General features: G+C 41.8%; 2 pseudogenes across 2 annotated transcripts in view; one reads left to right on the top strand and one right to left on the bottom strand.

Moving 5' to 3' along the window:
* LOC149284504 (BLOC-3 complex member HPS4-like) overlaps window positions 1–1,827 on the top strand; it is a 45,890-nt pseudogene extending 44,063 nt beyond the window's left edge. The window contains exon 10 of the transcript XR_016277835.1: window positions 98–1,827. The product of XR_016277835.1 is annotated as a BLOC-3 complex member HPS4-like (transcript). The remainder of the gene's footprint in view (window positions 1–97) is intronic.
* An 804-nt stretch (window positions 1,828–2,631) lies between these two features.
* Window positions 2,632–9,098, bottom strand: LOC149284503 (aspartate beta-hydroxylase domain-containing protein 2-like; annotated as a pseudogene). The gene is made up of 4 exons (XR_016277829.1): window positions 8,875–9,098; window positions 6,735–7,725; window positions 3,930–4,043; window positions 2,632–3,598 (listed from the first exon to the last, which is right to left on the bottom strand). The product of XR_016277829.1 is annotated as an aspartate beta-hydroxylase domain-containing protein 2-like (transcript).
* Window positions 9,099–16,259: the final 7,161 nt, after the last annotated feature.

The raw sequence follows: 16,259 nt of genomic DNA, 5'->3' as shown, positions 1-16,259 counted from the left end.
ATGACCTAGAGATTCCTAGAGAGGACACTCTTCCAACTCTACGATTACAATAATCATAATAACTTGTTTTAATTACTGAACTTTCTCGCCCGTGCAGGAACGCCACTGCCGCCGTCTACGCCTGCCGCAACGCCGCCCACGAGACCTACTTCCAGCACATTGGCTTGCCCCAGCACAACTCCGGCGTGCCGAATCCCCATGACAGTGCCCGGGAAGGCCAAACAGAAGTTGTTGAAACATGGCGTCAACCTTCTCTAAAAAAGACACCCTCCCCATAGTGGCGAAATTGGCACCAAACCTCCCATCAGGAACGAACGAGGGAGATTCCTGTCAGGAACGAACGAACAAGATTCCCAACAGGAATGAACGAGTGAGATTCCCAAAAGAAATTAACCAATGAGATTCCCATCAGGAATGAATAAGTGTGAATCCTGTCAGGAATAAACGAGCAAGGTTCTTGTCAGGAATGAACAAGCGAGATTCCCAACAGAAATGAACGAGCTAGGTTCTCGTCAGGAATAAACGAGCGAGATTCCTGACAGGAATAAACAATTGAGGTTCTCGTCAGGAATGAACGAGCGAGATTTTTGTCAGGAATAAACAAGCTAGATTCCCATCCAGAATAAACAAGCGAGATTCCCAACAGAAATGAATGAGCGGGAGTCCCGACATAAATGAACAAGTGAGATTCCCGACTAGATTAGATCCGATATCGACGTTATTGCCGCCAAAATTCCAACAGGAACAAAAATCCCATCCTGAAAGTGTGTGGGATTCTAGAAACTTCTTTAAAAACACATTTTTGGTATTTTCTGGGGAGATAATTATTCATATCGGTGGGTTTGGGCCATACAAAAATGGTCGAATTACGACATGAAACTTCTCTATCAGTTACATCCAGATAGCAGCTAAATCGTCGCCAAACTCCCAATAAGCGTGAGATTCCAACATAAAGGTCTGTTTCTCTCTAGGAATTTCTTTTTAATAATATTTTTTTGAGATAAGAAACTTTATTTGGGCCAAACATAAAATGGTTGCAGCAGTTAGAGAACTTTCTCCGAAACGAGCAACGATCCCGTCATCAAACGAGACTCCATTTTGTATTTGCGCAAACCTCTTAAAACCTCTCTATATTTTTAAAATATATATATAATTTTGATATTGTTGTAGAAATTTCTTTCCAGTAGGCCATTATCCCTCTTTTTTTTTAAATGCTGTGTGCTTTTTTCCGGCGTATTTACCAAAGAAAGGCACTAATTTTTCCACCTCTGTTATTTTTATGGGATCAAGTTGATGGTGGTATTGATCGGCCGAATTTCCCCGCAACCTGTTTTACCCCATTAGGTCAATTCCATGGTAGGAAGCGCCGCGGACACGCCTGCGCCATGTATCCGAAACCCGTTTGTTAACTCCTGAATAAAGTAAACCTTTTGAAACAATTGGATTCATCCAATTTAATTGCTCAACTAATCCACTCCACTGAAGATGAACCAACCTGGTTCCAAGTTTTACTTCCATTTACTTTTAATTTACTCATTCGTCTCGTATTACATTTCAGCCAAAACAGGGGTCACCTCATTCTTAGTTCCGACCCCATATTTATGCAAAACGGCAGGATTTTGGGGAACCATTTTGGCCCTCTGTGGGACATTTTGGGGCCTCGTTCTCATTAACCTAGTTAAAATACCTTTGTTAACAATCCCTAAAAAGAGGGAATTCCATGTTTTACGTACGGTGGAGACCATGTTTGCGCCAATAAATCAACGAGGGCGGGATATTTACCCCTAAAAATGTCCCACCATTGCCATAAACCCTATGAATTGTAATTGTAAGATGGCCGCCCAACTTAGGAAATGTATTTGCAAGATGGCCACCGAACTTAAGAATTGTAATTGTAAAATGGCCACCCAACCTAGGAGTTGTAATTGCAAGATGGCTGCCCACCCTAGGAGTTGTAATTGTAAGGTGGCCGCCCAACCTGGGATTGTAATTCTTAAGATGGCTGCCCAGCCTACCAATTATAATCACAAAATGGCCACCCAGCCTAGGAATTGTAATTACAAGATGGCTGCCCAACCAAGGAAATATAATTGCAAGATGGCCACCCAACCTAGGAATTGTAATAGCGAGATGGCCACCTAACCTAGTAATTGTAATTGCAAGATGGCAACCCTACCTAGGAATTGAAATTGTAAAATGGCTGCCCAATTTAGCAATTGTAATTGCAAGATGGCCACCCAACATAAGAATTGTAATTGCAAGATGGCCATCCAACCTATGAGTTGTAATTGAAAGATGGCCACCCAACCTAGGAATTAAAATTGTAAGATGGCCACCCAACCTAAGAATTGTTTGCAAGATGGCCGCACTACCTAGGAATTGTATTTGCAAAATGGCCACCCAATTTAAGAATTTTAATTGCAAGATGGCCGCCCTTACTATCAGAAAGATTTTAGGAGGAACTTCCTCTCATTGAATTATCAAATCATAAGAGTTGGAAGGGAATATATATTGCAATATAGGAACAAAACTCTGCAGACCTTCTTTCAAAAAGAGCCATTAAGCAATCGTTCCACAATAAGGGTTTTATTACAAAGTCGTTTGAGTTCAATTTACAAACGATTGCTCCGTTGGTCCAAAAAAATCGGGGGGGGGGGGGGTGTGATAAAAAAATATCTCAACATTGTCCCCGTTCTCTTTTCCTTCACATCCCCAGATTAAATTTTTGCTATGGAGCGTCATAAAACGGCACTCCTCTGTCTCCATTTCGATGACGACAAACGAGTGGATTGCTCTCGCACCCCCCAAAAAATGGAGACATTGACTATTTCCAACTCGGCTTTGCGAACAACTCCGCCATTCCAGAAAAATGGGGGGGGGGGGGGGAAGCATCTCTTGCTATTTTTCTTCGCTCGCAAGTTTTTCCTCACATTCCCAGATTAATTTTTTTGCTACAGAGCATCGTTTCTACAACAAGCTTTTCCTCACATTCTTCGAGACTTTGTGTGTGGTTGTGTGATTGTGTGTTTGCGTACACAGAGTAAAACACAAAGACGTGGCCGTGCTCATTGGGAACGATAACGCCACCGTATCGTCCCGAGTCTCTAGAAAGTTCCGCATGAGTTACCGACAGCTCGATTTTTAGAAACACACAAAAAACACGATTGTGTTGAGAACCACAGAGTTGTCGAGTCGTTAAAAAAGACACACACGCACACACACAAAACCAGTGCAGTGCAAGGGTCGAAAATGGCGTCCCCGTTTCCTCCCTCCGCAAGCGAAAAAGATGAAAAGCGGCACAGAGAGTCACAAAAAAGGTAGAAAAATTGCGCTGTAAAACATTTTGCGTGTGTGTAATGTGTGTGTGTGATTGTGTGTTGGTGCACAATTGGTCAATAAGGTTGGTGAGCTTTGAGCGGATGCCGTGCTGCCGTCGTCTTCCCCGACTCATTTCGACTGCTGTTTTCGCTGAGAATAAATGAGGATTGTCACTGTCCCAGCGCAAAGATGAAATCGAGGGCTTGACGTTCAGCGGCGGCGATGTTCGGATGCCAGAGGTCCACCATGAAGACGACGCGGGGACCTTCCTCGGGAAGACCTGCGCGAAAAAAAGCGAGACAGTGAGGAATAAACGGTGAGTTTATACTTGTGGATGGACTTACAATCATATTAATAGTGTAACGCTTCTGACTAGACAGTGTTTTGTGAATACGGTAGTGAAAATAACTCTGGGATCCTATGTATTCCTGCATGGCAGAAGGACTCTAGGACCCTTAGTAGATTCTTCCAACTCTAGGAGTCTAAGTATTCCTGCATGGGAGAAGAGGGCTGGACTATATAGCCCTTAGTAGTCCCTTCCAACTCTAGGATCCTATGTATTCCTGCATGGCAGAAGATGGCTATGTATATATATATATCTGAGGATGTACCTCCATGGTATGCCATGTGTAGAAAGGAGTCATCGAAAAGGAGGCATCGCCCTTCCGCCCAACATTGGGGTTCGCCGCCTACGACCAGCTCACAATTGCTAGGAGTCTTCAATCCTGTTGAGGGAATAATAATAATAGTATCATTCTAGAATCCTATGTATTCCTGCATGGCAGAAGGAGGGTTGCACTATATGGCCCTTAGTAGTCCCTTCCAACTCTAGGATCCTATGTATTACTGGATGGCAGAAGGGGGGTGGGACTCTATGGCCCTTAGCAGTCCCTTCCGACTCTAGGATCCTATGTATTCCTGCATGGCAGAAGGAAGGTTGGACTCTATGTCCCTTAGTAGTCCCTTCTGACTCTAGGATCCTATGTATTCCTGCATGGCAGAAGAAGGGTTGGAATATATGGCCCTTAGTAGTCCCTTCCTAGTCTAGTGTTCTATGTATTCCTGCATGGCAGAAGAGGGTTGCACTATATGGCCCTTAGTAGTCCCTTCCGACTCTAGGATCCTATGTATTCCTGCATGGCAGAAGGAGGGTGGGACTCTATGGCCCTTAGTAGTCCCCTCTGACTCTAGGATCCTATGTATTCCTGCATGGCAGAAGAGGGTTGGACTATATGGCCCTTAGTAGTCCCTTCCAACTCTAGTGTTGTCTGTATTCCTGCATGGCAGAAGGATTCTATGTATTCCTGCATGGGGGAAAAAAGGAATTTTTTCATTTTGAGCTGGAAAGGCCTGAATGAATCAATGATTATGACGCCTGACGACGCAAACACAGACAGAGGAGGCCTCCTTTTGTCAGTTTCCATGGCAGTGTCTCGGCCAAACGAGCAATTAAGCATAACGAGGGCAATGGTTGTGCAAATATGCGCAGTTGGGGCGGGGAACTCGGCCAACAGGGACACAGTGTTTCCAAATAACCTTTCCTATATATATATATATAATTTGCAAAGGCGCTTCCGTTGGAGGAAATCCAAAATTTACGGGCGCAGTTGCGTGCACGTAAAATGCGCAATCGCACACGGCATAAAGCAGAACGAGACGACGAGAAAAAGGGAGGAATACATGAAGTGTCAAAATGTTTTCAAACCCTAGTATTGCAAATCCCAGAAGGCAAAATAAATAAACAAATAAATAAATAAAGCGCGACACAATTTATCGTAAAAACTGTGACATGTCGCGACAATGATAGTAAATGTGTATTTTAATAATAATAATAATAATAATAATAATAATAAAATAATGATATTTAATATTATTATTATGAACCTTTGTGTCTGAAGAGGAACTCTAAATATGTGTGTGTGTGTGTGTATAAATTTTATTCATAATTAATTTATATTCAATTATAAAATTAAATTTATTTCAAATTTAATTTTATAATTGTTGAATTATTTTTATTTATAATTAATTCATATTTAATTTCAAAATTAATTTTATTTATCATTAATTTATATTCAATTATAAATTTAATTTTAGTTATAAATGATTTATATTGAATTGTCAAATTATTTTTATTTATAAGTAATTTATATTTAATTTGAAATTAATTTTATTTATTATTAATTTGTAATTTGTAATTATAAAAGAGGAGAGAAAAGGGAAGAGAAGGAAGGAGGGAAGGAGAAAAGGAAGGCAGAAGAAGAGGAAGAGGAGGAGGAAGGAGACATGGAGGATGCCGAAGAGAAGAAATTAGGGAAGAAGAAAATGAAAGGACAAAAAGAAGAGGGCAAAGGGAAGAGAAGGAAGGAGGGAAGGAAGGCAGAAGAAGAGGAAGAGGAAGGAGACATGGAGTATGCTGAAGAGAAGGAAGGAAGGAAGAAAAGGGAAGTAGTAGAAGAGGAAGAGGAGGGAAAAGGGAAGAGGAGAGAAGGAGAAAAGGAAGGCAGAAGAGGAGGAAGAGGAGGAGGAAGAAGACATGGAGGATGCTGAAGAGAAGGAAGGAGGGATGGATGAAGAAAAGGAAAGTAGGACAAGAGGAAGAGGAGGGAAAGGGAAGAGGAGGAAGGGAAGGAGAAAAGGAAGGCAGAAGAAGAGAAAGAGGAGGAAGGAAACATGGAAGATGCTGAAGAGAAGGAAGGAGGGAAGGAAGAAGAAAAGTAGAAGAGGGAGGAAAGGGAAGAGAAGGAAGGAGGGAAGGAGAAAAGGAAGGCAGAAGAGGAGGAAGAGGGGGAGGAAGAAGATATGAAGGATGCCGAAGAGAAGGAAGGAGGGAAGGAAGAAGAAAAGGAAAGGAGGAGAAGAGGAAGAGGTGGGGAAAGGGAAGAGAAGGAGAGAAGGAGAAAAGGAAGGCAGAAGAGGAGGAAGAGGAGAAGGAAGAAGACATGGAGGATGCCAAAGAGAAGGAAGGAGCGAAGGAGGAAGAAAAGGAAAGTAAGAGAAAAGGAAGAGGAGGGGAAAGGGAAGAGAAGGAAGGAGGGAAGGAGAAAAGGAAGGCAGAAGAGGAGGAAGAGGAGGAGGAAGAAGACATGGAGGATGCCGAATAGAAGGAAGGAGGGACAGAAGAAGAAAATAAAAGGAGGAGAAGAGGAGGAGGAGGACGGGAAAGGAAGAGAAGGAAGGAGGGAAGGACAAAAGGAAGGTAGAGGAAGAGGAGGGGAAAGAGAGGAAAGGGAAGTAGAGACGGAGAAAAGGAATGTAGAGGGGGAGAAAGAAGAAGACATGGAGGAGGCCGAAGAGAAGGAAGGAGGGAAGGAGAAAAGGAAGGCAGAAGAAGAGGAACAGGAGGAAGGGAGAAGAAGACCATCAAGAAAGGAAGAAGCGGCGGCAACACAGGCGTCTCCCCCAAGATGGCTACCTACCCAGGTGGCACCGTATGCGGATGTTGGTTGGCCCGTAATGCTCTGCAATGGCGGTCCCGGGCGCGATTACGGAGATGCACGCGTTCCCAAAGACGTTGTTGGCGATGCAGGTGCGCAGGCTTCCGAGGAGGCGGTAGGTCCGTGGGCAGCGGCGGCAGTTCCTGGGGACGCAGGACCCCCGACTAACCAGGTCGAAGGTCAGCCACTGCCCGCTGGATGTCCCATTGACCTCCCACCCCGCCGGGGGCGGTATCCCGCGGTCGGCGGCGAAGGCCTTGTAGAGGGACTCGAACTCACCAGCAATGGTCTGGAAGTTGCACTCGAGGAGCTCCACGTCATGTTTCTGCGCTTCACGCGAAAAATACGGCGCGGTGGGAAGGTCCGGGAGGAAGAAGACCTCCGGCTGCTGGATGGACGAGCGGCCGGTCAAGTAGCGGCCTTGTTCGCGGATCCCTTTGTGGATCCGGCCCATTCCGGACCATGAGTAGCGCTTGGCGTACTCCTGGAGGTTGTGGTAGAGCCTCTGGTTCAAGGCCTCGCCGCCGCCACCACCAACATGGACGCAGCGGACACAGTCCGGCAAGAAGCAGTGTGCGTATCCGTTCAGGAGCCTGTCGGTGTTCACATGGGACAGAGAGTTCACGACAGCATACGGGCGCGAAGGCTGTTCGTGGCCGACGCGGGTAACAGTACCAGACGAAGAGCGCCGAGAGGACGGCCACCGTGCCCAAGGCAGCAGCGTCACAATTGCGCACGTATTGGATCCCCGTCGCAATGAAGTCCCGCAGGCCGTCTATGGAGGCGCACCAGGTTGCGGAAAAGACGGCGGCCATGGGTGCGTCCTTTTTTTAGCTGATCAGCTTCGATCCGGACGAGGATCTTCCCATCGTTTTGATCGGACACCGGATTGCTGCAAGGTCCTCCTTGGAGGGGATCATTCTACAACGAACAGGGGATCGTCAAAGGAAATGTCCGTTTCTCATTGAAAGGTCTGAAAGGAAAAAGGAGAGTAAATTAACAATCCCAAATGTATTTAGTTACATTTGCTTCCTGTCCTCATATACAATATATACAGTATGTCATTTTCATATATGTTCTCACTTTCTGATCTCTTATATAGTTATATCATCTATGATATCACCTTCATCACTATAGATAATGTCAATATTTATGCAGATTCTGATTCTTCATCTTTAGAGCTCTTCATAGAGGGGTCACATGACCATGTTTCGGGAATGATTCGGTTGTGTATTCCTACATGGCAATGTGTCGTGTATTCCTGCATGGCAATGTGTTGTGTATTACTGCATGGCAGTATTCTCCATTGGGTGTCCCTTCCAACTCAGTGCAGTCTATTTAGTCTCTTCTCCATCGTCTGGTGGTCTTCAAAGAAAGATTGGACGGCCATCTCTCTCTCTCTCTCGCTCTCTCTCTCTCTCTCTCTCTCTCTCTCTCTCAGGAGTGTTTTGGTGTACTCCTGCATGGCATAAAAGGGTTGGATTATATAAATTTTGAGGTTAGGCTTTGTTACTTCGGTTCAAAATGGCGGTTTTGTTCTTGTGTGTTGGTCGGTTTAACAATCAGGAGGATGTTCTTGTTTCTTAAATGAGACAGAGCCTGAGGCAATGTTGCATAACTTCCCTCTCCAAAACAACTGTAAGATTCTATGTATTCCTGCATAGCAGAAGGATGGTTGGACTATATGGCCCTTAGTAGTCCCTTCTGACTCTAGGATCCTATCCATTCCTGCATGGCAGAAGAAGGTTGGACTATATGGCCTTTAGTAGTCCCTTCTGACTCTAGGGTCCTATGTAATTCTGCATGGCAGAACGAGGGTTGGACTATATGACCCTTAGTACTCCCTTCTGACTCTAGTGTTCTATGTATACCTGCATGGCAGGAGGGTTGGACTATATGGCCCTTAGTAGCCCCTTCTGACTCTAGGATCCTATGTATTCCTCCATTCATGGGGGGCTAAATCCCATTCATTTAATAGGGACAGAAGGAAACATCCAAATTTGCATCTGTTTCGAAGGGTCCTGGGTTCAAGCGATGACAGTTCCCCTTCCATATTCCATCTATAGACCACAAAAAACCCAAATACCTCCAAAACACCCCAAAACACCCTGAAAATACGAACCTGGTGCTGATGCCGATTCCTTCGTCGATCCTGATTTCTTCGTCGATCCTGATTTCCTTCGTGCAACAACAGCAACATATCCTTCTCCCTCTTCCCTTCCCTTCCTTCCTCTCCCTTGCAAAAACTACAAGTCCCTTTGTCCTGGGATTTGGGGTGATGGGAGACGAAGGGGTCAGCCTTAAATGGGGCTCGAAACCCGGTCCCAAAACCCCGTCGGGAGCGCGCACGGGAGGCCCGGATCGGGAGCGCGCCCCCCATTGAGTAACATGGGCGACGCTTGCACATGCTCAAAGAGATGCAAGAAGAAAAAGGGGGGTCTTTGCGGTCCTTCTAGAATAAAAATGGGGGGAGGGGTGTCAAAGGAGACAAAGAGGAAGGGATGGGGGTCCCTATTGGGAGACAAGGGACCCCTGAGCATGGGCAGAGGGCCCTGGGAAAGCATTGCGAAGGAAGGAAGGAAGGAAGGAAGGAAGGAAGGAAGGAAGGAGGCGATTTGCATGGCTTTTCGAGAGGGTCCTCCCTAAACTTGGGGGGGATGTTTGGGGGTCCCTATGGGTCTCCTTCCTTCCTTCCATCCTTCCTTCTCCTTTCCTTTTCAGTCTACTTTTTTCTTCCCTTCCTTCCTTCCTTCCTTCCTCCCTCTCTTCCTTCCTCTTTCCGTCTTTCCTTCTCCATTCCTTCCTTCCTTCCTCTTTCTTTCCTTCTTTCCTCCCTTCCTTCCTTCTCCATTCCTTTTCATTACCCTTCCTTCCTCCCTCCCTTCCTTCTCCATTCCTTTTCATTACCCTTCCTTCCTTCCTCCCTCTTTCCTCCTTCCCTAACTCCCTCCCTCCCTCTTTCTTTCCTTCCTTCCTTCCTTCCTTCCTTCCTTCCTTCCTTCCTTCCTTCTCCATTCCTTTTCATTACCCTTCCTTCCTCCCTCTTTCCTTCCTTCCTCTTTCCTTCCTTCCTTCCTTCTCCATTCCTCCCTTTCTTTTCTTTCTTTCTTTCTTTCTTTCTTTCTTTCTTTCTTTCTTTCTTTCCTTCCTTCTCCATTCCTTTACACTACCCTTCGTTCTTCCTTCCTTCCTTCCTCCCTTTCTTCCTTCTCCATTCCTTTTCACTACCCTCCCTCCCTCTCTCTTTCTTTCTTTCTTCCCTCCCTCCCTCCTTCCTTCCTTCCTTCCTCTTTCCTTCCTTCCTCCCTTCCTTCTCCATTCCTTTTAATTACCCTTCCTTCCTCCCTCTTTCCTTCCTTCCTGCTTCCCTCCCTCCCTCCCTTCCTTCCTCTTTCTTTCCTTCCTTCCTTCTCCATTCATTTTCATTACCCTTCCTTCCTCCCTCTTTCCTTCCTTCCTTCCCTCCATCCTCCCTTCCTTCCTTCCTCTTTCCTTCCTTCCTTCCCATTCCTCCCTTCCTTTCTTTCCTTCCTTCTCCATTCCTTTTCACTACCCTTCCTTCCTTCCTTCCTTCCTTCCTTCCTTCCTTCCTTCCTCCCTTCTTCTCCATTCCTTTTCACTACCCTCCCTCCCTCTTTCCTTCCTCCCTCCCTCCCTCCCTTCCTCCCTCCCTTTCTTTCCTTCCTTCCTCCCTCCCTCCCTTCCTTCCTCTTTCCTTCCTTCCTTCTTTCTCCATTCCTTCCTTCCCCTTTCCTTCCTTCTTCCTTCCTCTATCTTTCCTTCCTTCCGCCTTCTTTCCTTCCTTCTTCCCTCCCTCTTTCATTCCTTCTCCCTCCCTCCCCCCCTCCCCCTCCCTCCTTCTTTCTTTCCTTCCTTCCTTCCTTCCTTCCTTCCTTCCTTCCTTCTCCATTCCTTTTCATTACCCTTCCTTCCTCCCCCTTTCCTTCCTTTCCTCCATCCTCCCTTCCTTCCTCTTTCCTTCCTTCCTTCCTTCCCCATTCCTCCCTTCCTTTCTTTCCTTCCTTCCTTCTCCATTCCTTTTCACTACCCTTCTTTCGTTCCTTCCTTCCTCCCTTCTTTCCTTCTCCATTCCTTTTCACTACCCTCCCTCCCTCCCTCCCTCTTTCTTTCCTACATTCCTCCCTTCCTTCCTTCTCCATTCCTTTTCATTACCCTTCCTTCCTCCCTCTTTCCTTCCTTCCTTCCTTCCTGCCTTCCTCCCTCCCTCCCTCCCTCCTCCCTCCCTTCCTTCTCCATTCCTTTTCATTACCCTTCCTTCTTTCCTCCCTCTTTCCTTCCTTCCCTCCATCCTCCCTTCCTTCCTTCCTCTTTCCTTCCTTCCTTCTCCATTCCTCCTTTCTTTTCTTTCCTTCCTTCCTTCTCCATTCCTTTTCACTACCATTCTTCCTTCTTTCCTTCCTTCCTCCCTCCCTCCCTCCCTCCCTCCCTCCCTCCCTCCCTTCCTCCCTCCCTCTTTCTTTCCTTCCTTCCTTCTCCATTCCTCTTCATTACCCTCCCTCCCTCCCTCCCTCCCTCCCTCCCTCCTTTCTTCTCCATTCCTTCCTCCCTCCCTCTTTCCTTCCTTCCTTCCTCCCTCCCTCCCTTTCTTTCCTTCCTCCCTCCCTTCGTTCCTATTCCTTCCTTCTTTCTCAATTCCTTCCTTCCTCTTTCCTTCCTCCTTCCTTCCTCTATCTTTCCTTCCTTCCTCTTTCTTTCCTTCCTTCCTCCCTCCCTCCCTCCCTCTTTCCTTCCTTCCTTCCTTTTCCTTTTGCAAAGAAGGAAGGGGGATTAAAAGGGGTTTTGGGGGTTCCTCCTTCAATTTGGGGGGATGTCCGGGGTCCCTATGATTAGACAGAGGACCCCCAAGCATGTGCAGAGTGCAGCTTTTCCTTTCCTTTCCTTCCTTCGTCCTTTTGCACCAAAGGCAAGGAAAGCATTGCAGAGAAAGAGGGTTTTTTTGGGGGGGGAGGGGAGTCCTTCCTTACAATTGGGGATAGTAAAGCCTGAGATTGAATCTTGCAAAGAAGGAAGGAAAGAAAGGAGGCAGGAAAGAAGGAAAGAAAGAAGGAAGGAAGGAAAAAAGGAAGGGAGTTAAGAAGGAGAGAAGGAAGGAAAGAAGGAAGGAAGAAGAAGGAAGGAAAGAAAAAAGGAAGGATGGAAAGAAGGAAGGAAGGAAAGAAGGAAGCTAGGAGGGATTTGCACAGCATTTTGTCAAAAGTGGGTCAAGCTCCAGAAACAGAGAAAATGGAGAGAAGGAAGGAAGGAAGGAGAACGAAAAGAAGAGAGGAAGGAAGGGGAACAAAAAAAAGAAGGAAGAAAGGAAGGAAGGAAGGAAGGAAGGAAGGAAGGAAGGAAGGCAAAAAGAAAAGGGAGAGAGGGAAGCAATAAGGAGAGAGAGGATAGAAGGAAGGAAAGAGAGAAGGAAAAAAGGAAGGAGGGAAGGAAGGAAGGCAAAAAGAAAAGGGAGGGGGGAGGGAAGCAATAAGGGGAGAGAGGAAAGGAAAGAAGGAAGGAAAGCAAAACTAAAAGAGGGATTGAAGAAGGAAGGAAAGCAAAAAGAAGAAAGAGGGAGGGAGGGAGGGAGGGAGGAAGGAAGGAAGGAAGGAAGGAAGGAAGGAAGGAGGGTGAAAAGGAAAGAGCAGGGAAGGAAGGAAGGAAGGGTCAAAAGGGAAAAGAAAGGCAAGGCAAGGCATCCAAAAGCAAAGTGGAGGAAGGATCTTCCTTGTTGGTCTCCCATCCAAGTCCCATCCAAGGCTGGCCCTGCTTAGCATCCAAGTCCATAAAGAATATATAGCATTAGGGGGCATTTAGGCCTTCCTAAAACCCTTCAAACCACCTATTAATATCTTAATAGTGTTTTCTTAGTCCTTGTTTGTTGTTGTTTGTTGTTTGTTTGTTTGTTTGTCGTTACATTCCAATACAGGGACCCAAGGTTTCCCCGATTCCTATATATAATTTACATATATTCATACACACACACACACACACACACAGTGGCCCCTTGTTATACGCTGGGGTTTGGTTCCAAGATCCCCCGTGTATAACAAAATCCGTGTATACTCAAGTCCCATTAAATATAATGACATAGCAAAATGGTGTCCCTTCTAAAAAATGGAAAATCAAGGTTTGATAATTGAAATTTATACTTTTTGTGAACATTTTCAAACCGTGTATGCTTGAATCTGTGTATAAAAAATCCTTGTATAAGAAGGGCCGACTGTATATCCTAAATAGATATATGGAGAGATATTACATGTATCTTTAGGCCTCTATTCCTTCTTTTCCTCTATCTCTTTATTTTTCTGTTTTTCAGACTAGGAAAATAAATACATAAATAAACAAACAAATAAATATTTCTTGTTTTTCTTTTCGTTTTGGTCTGAGTCATCTCTGAGTCGACTTCCGGGAAAAGAAAGAATGAAAAAAAGAAAGAGTGAAAGAGTGGGGGGGAAAAAGAAGTGAAAAAAAAAAGAGGCTCTCTCTCTCTCTCTATTTATCTCTATTTTTAATGCCTTCAAACCAAACTTTGGATTTATTGAATTAAAAAAATAATAATAATTAGCCAAATAATTAATAACAATAAATTTGATTTAAAGTTCATTTAATTTAAACCCACCTTGCAATTAAAAATTTTAATCAGCAAATAAAGTACCAGTAAAACCCACACTTAAATATATATTAAATTATATATATATATATATATATATATATATATATATAATACAATTATATAATTAAATTATATACATATATATAAAACTTTATTTTATATAAATTTATAAACTAATATTATATATTATATCTTTATATAATAAAATAATAAATAAAAAAATTATTTATATACTGCCCTTCCTCAGATCAGGGCGGTTTACATCATTTAAAAACATCATACATACAACATTAAAACATTACAATAAAAACAAAAAGCCCCGAGTTAGCCGGTCCTCTTGCCGGTGCGGCGGAAGGAGGTCCGTAGGACAACTTAATCGGGGAATGCGTTACCAAAAAGGAAGGTCTTCAATTCCTTTTTGAATTGGGCCAGGGAGGTGGCCGAGCGGAGCTCTATGGGCAGCGTGTTTCAAAGGGCCGGGGCGGCGATGGAAAAAGTCTTCCTAGTCGTGGAGACAAGCCTAGCCCCGGGAACCCTAAGTAATTGCTGCCCAGATGTTCTGAGGGTGCGGGACAGAATATATGGGGAGAGGCGGTCCTTCAGGTATCCTGGGCCCAAGCCATTTAGGGCTTTATAGGTCATTACCAACACCTTATATTGCGCCCGGAAGCGGATGGGCAGCCAGTGCAGATCTTTTAGAACCGGTGTAATGTGGCTGGTCCTGGAGGTGCCAGTGACCAGCCTGGCTGCCATATTTTGTACCATAAATATATATATACACACACACACACACACACACACACCATACTTTATATAAAAACCACTTTGAAATTAAAAAGGACTTTTTTAAATTAATTAAATTCCCAGCCAAAAAAAATCAATTATTTAATTAAATATATGTTGTATAATAAAATTATACACACACACACACACACACACACATACCATATGTAATTATAAATATTGTATATAAATTATATATATATATATATATATAGTATATATTTTATTTAATGTATATATTACTTAATATATAATTAATATATAATATATATAATGTAAATTTTATTTAATGTATATATTATTTCATATATAATTAATTTATTTAATCTATATATTAATATATAAACAATTTAATATACATATATATATTTAATGTGTATATTAATATATAATTAATTTATTATCTATCTATCTATCTATCTATCTATATAATATTTTATATAATATATATTTATATTGGAAGACATGGGATTTGTAGTCCCAAAACCCTTCCTTTTCCTTTCCTGACAGATTGAGGCCAAGGAAAACTTTAATTTAAACCCTTTAATTTTACACCCTTTAAGGATCAGAGGTAATTAAAACTGGAGGCGAAAGTAATTTAACGAAGGCCCTGTTTCAGCCCTCCTGCCGTCTAATCCTTGCAAGACCCTTAGAAACGGAGGTAAGTTTAATTTAAATGCTTCTTCCAGCATTAGAAAGTTCATTTTTAACAGTGCAGGATTACCAGATTGGTAGGTAAATTGGCAACCCTGAGTGTTGCCAACTCCACACACTCAAAGCTCCTCTGCTGGTTGGTCTATATGTAATGTTTTGAGCAGTTTTTAACAGCAGAGGAGCACTGGATGGGTGGGTAAGTTGGTGACCATGAGGGTTGCCAACTTATGCACCCACACATTGCTCCTCTGCCATTTATTAATCATTAACTGAGCTTATTTTATTGGCGGAGGAGCACTGGGTGGGTTGATAAGTTGGTGACCATGAAGGTTAAAAACCTTCCAAAATCAAGTAAATAAATGACCACAGACTCAGAAAAAAACAAGATTTATTTATAATAATAATAATAATAATAATTATTATTATTATTATTGCACCGGGTACAAGATCCACAAACATTTCCCAGGGACTTTCTTTTAAAAACATGGAATTTTCTTTGCCCTAATTTTTACCCTCTCCCCAAAATTAAATTTAAAATCAAAATTAATTTTTAAATTAAAATTTAAAATTAAATTTAAAATCAAAATTAATAAATAATTTAATAAATTCTTATTATTATTTAAAATTTAAAATCAAAATTAATTTTTTTGAATTAAATTTTAAAATTTAAAATCAAAATTAATAAATAATTTAATAAATGATTATTATAATTATTATTATTATCATTTTGTTAAATTGGGGGGGAAAAGCAGACAAACAGAAAATAAATGACATTAAACTACACTTCCGATACTAAAAGGAATTAAAATTATTTTGGTGAGAATGTGCCAAAAATTTATTATTATTATTATTATTATTATTTAATTTTTGCAGTTGAAACGGCACAGTTTTTTTCCAAATTCTTTTTAAATTTTACATCCGGCGAAATTATTTAAAACTCTTTTTTATAGTGAAATTTAAGGGTGTTTTTTTTTGTTTTGTTTTAAGGATTAAAATTAAATTTATTTTATTAAAAATGAAATTTAATTAATTAAATTAAAAAAATTAAATAATAAATAAATAAGAAATTCAGTTCAAATAAAATTTTTATTAATACATGTAATTAATTTATTGGATTGGATTAATTTTATTGGATTATTTATTTATATTTACTATTTTAATTTAATTAGTTTAATTAAATTAAAAAATGAAAAATAAATAAATAATCAATTAAAATTAAATTTGCATTTTTTAACAAATCAATTAATTTTTAAAAAATATATAAATAAATAACCGATTAAAATTAAATTAATTAAATTAAATTTTAAATAAATAAATAAATAATAAAATTAAAACCAAAAATTATTTAAATGTAAATAAATAAAAAATTAATTAAATTTATTAACAAATTAAATTAAAAATAAATAAATAAGTAAATACAAATTAATTAAATTTACTAACAAAACAAATTATAAATAAAT

Source organism: Sceloporus occidentalis, unplaced genomic scaffold (assembly GCF_023333645.1).
Source record: "Sceloporus occidentalis isolate IW3139 unplaced genomic scaffold, rSceOcc1.0.p SCAF_91, whole genome shotgun sequence".
Classification (NCBI taxonomy): domain Eukaryota; kingdom Metazoa; phylum Chordata; class Lepidosauria; order Squamata; family Phrynosomatidae; genus Sceloporus; species Sceloporus occidentalis.
Note: the sequence above shows the minus strand (reverse complement) of the source record. Positions and strands in the feature narration are given on the sequence as shown.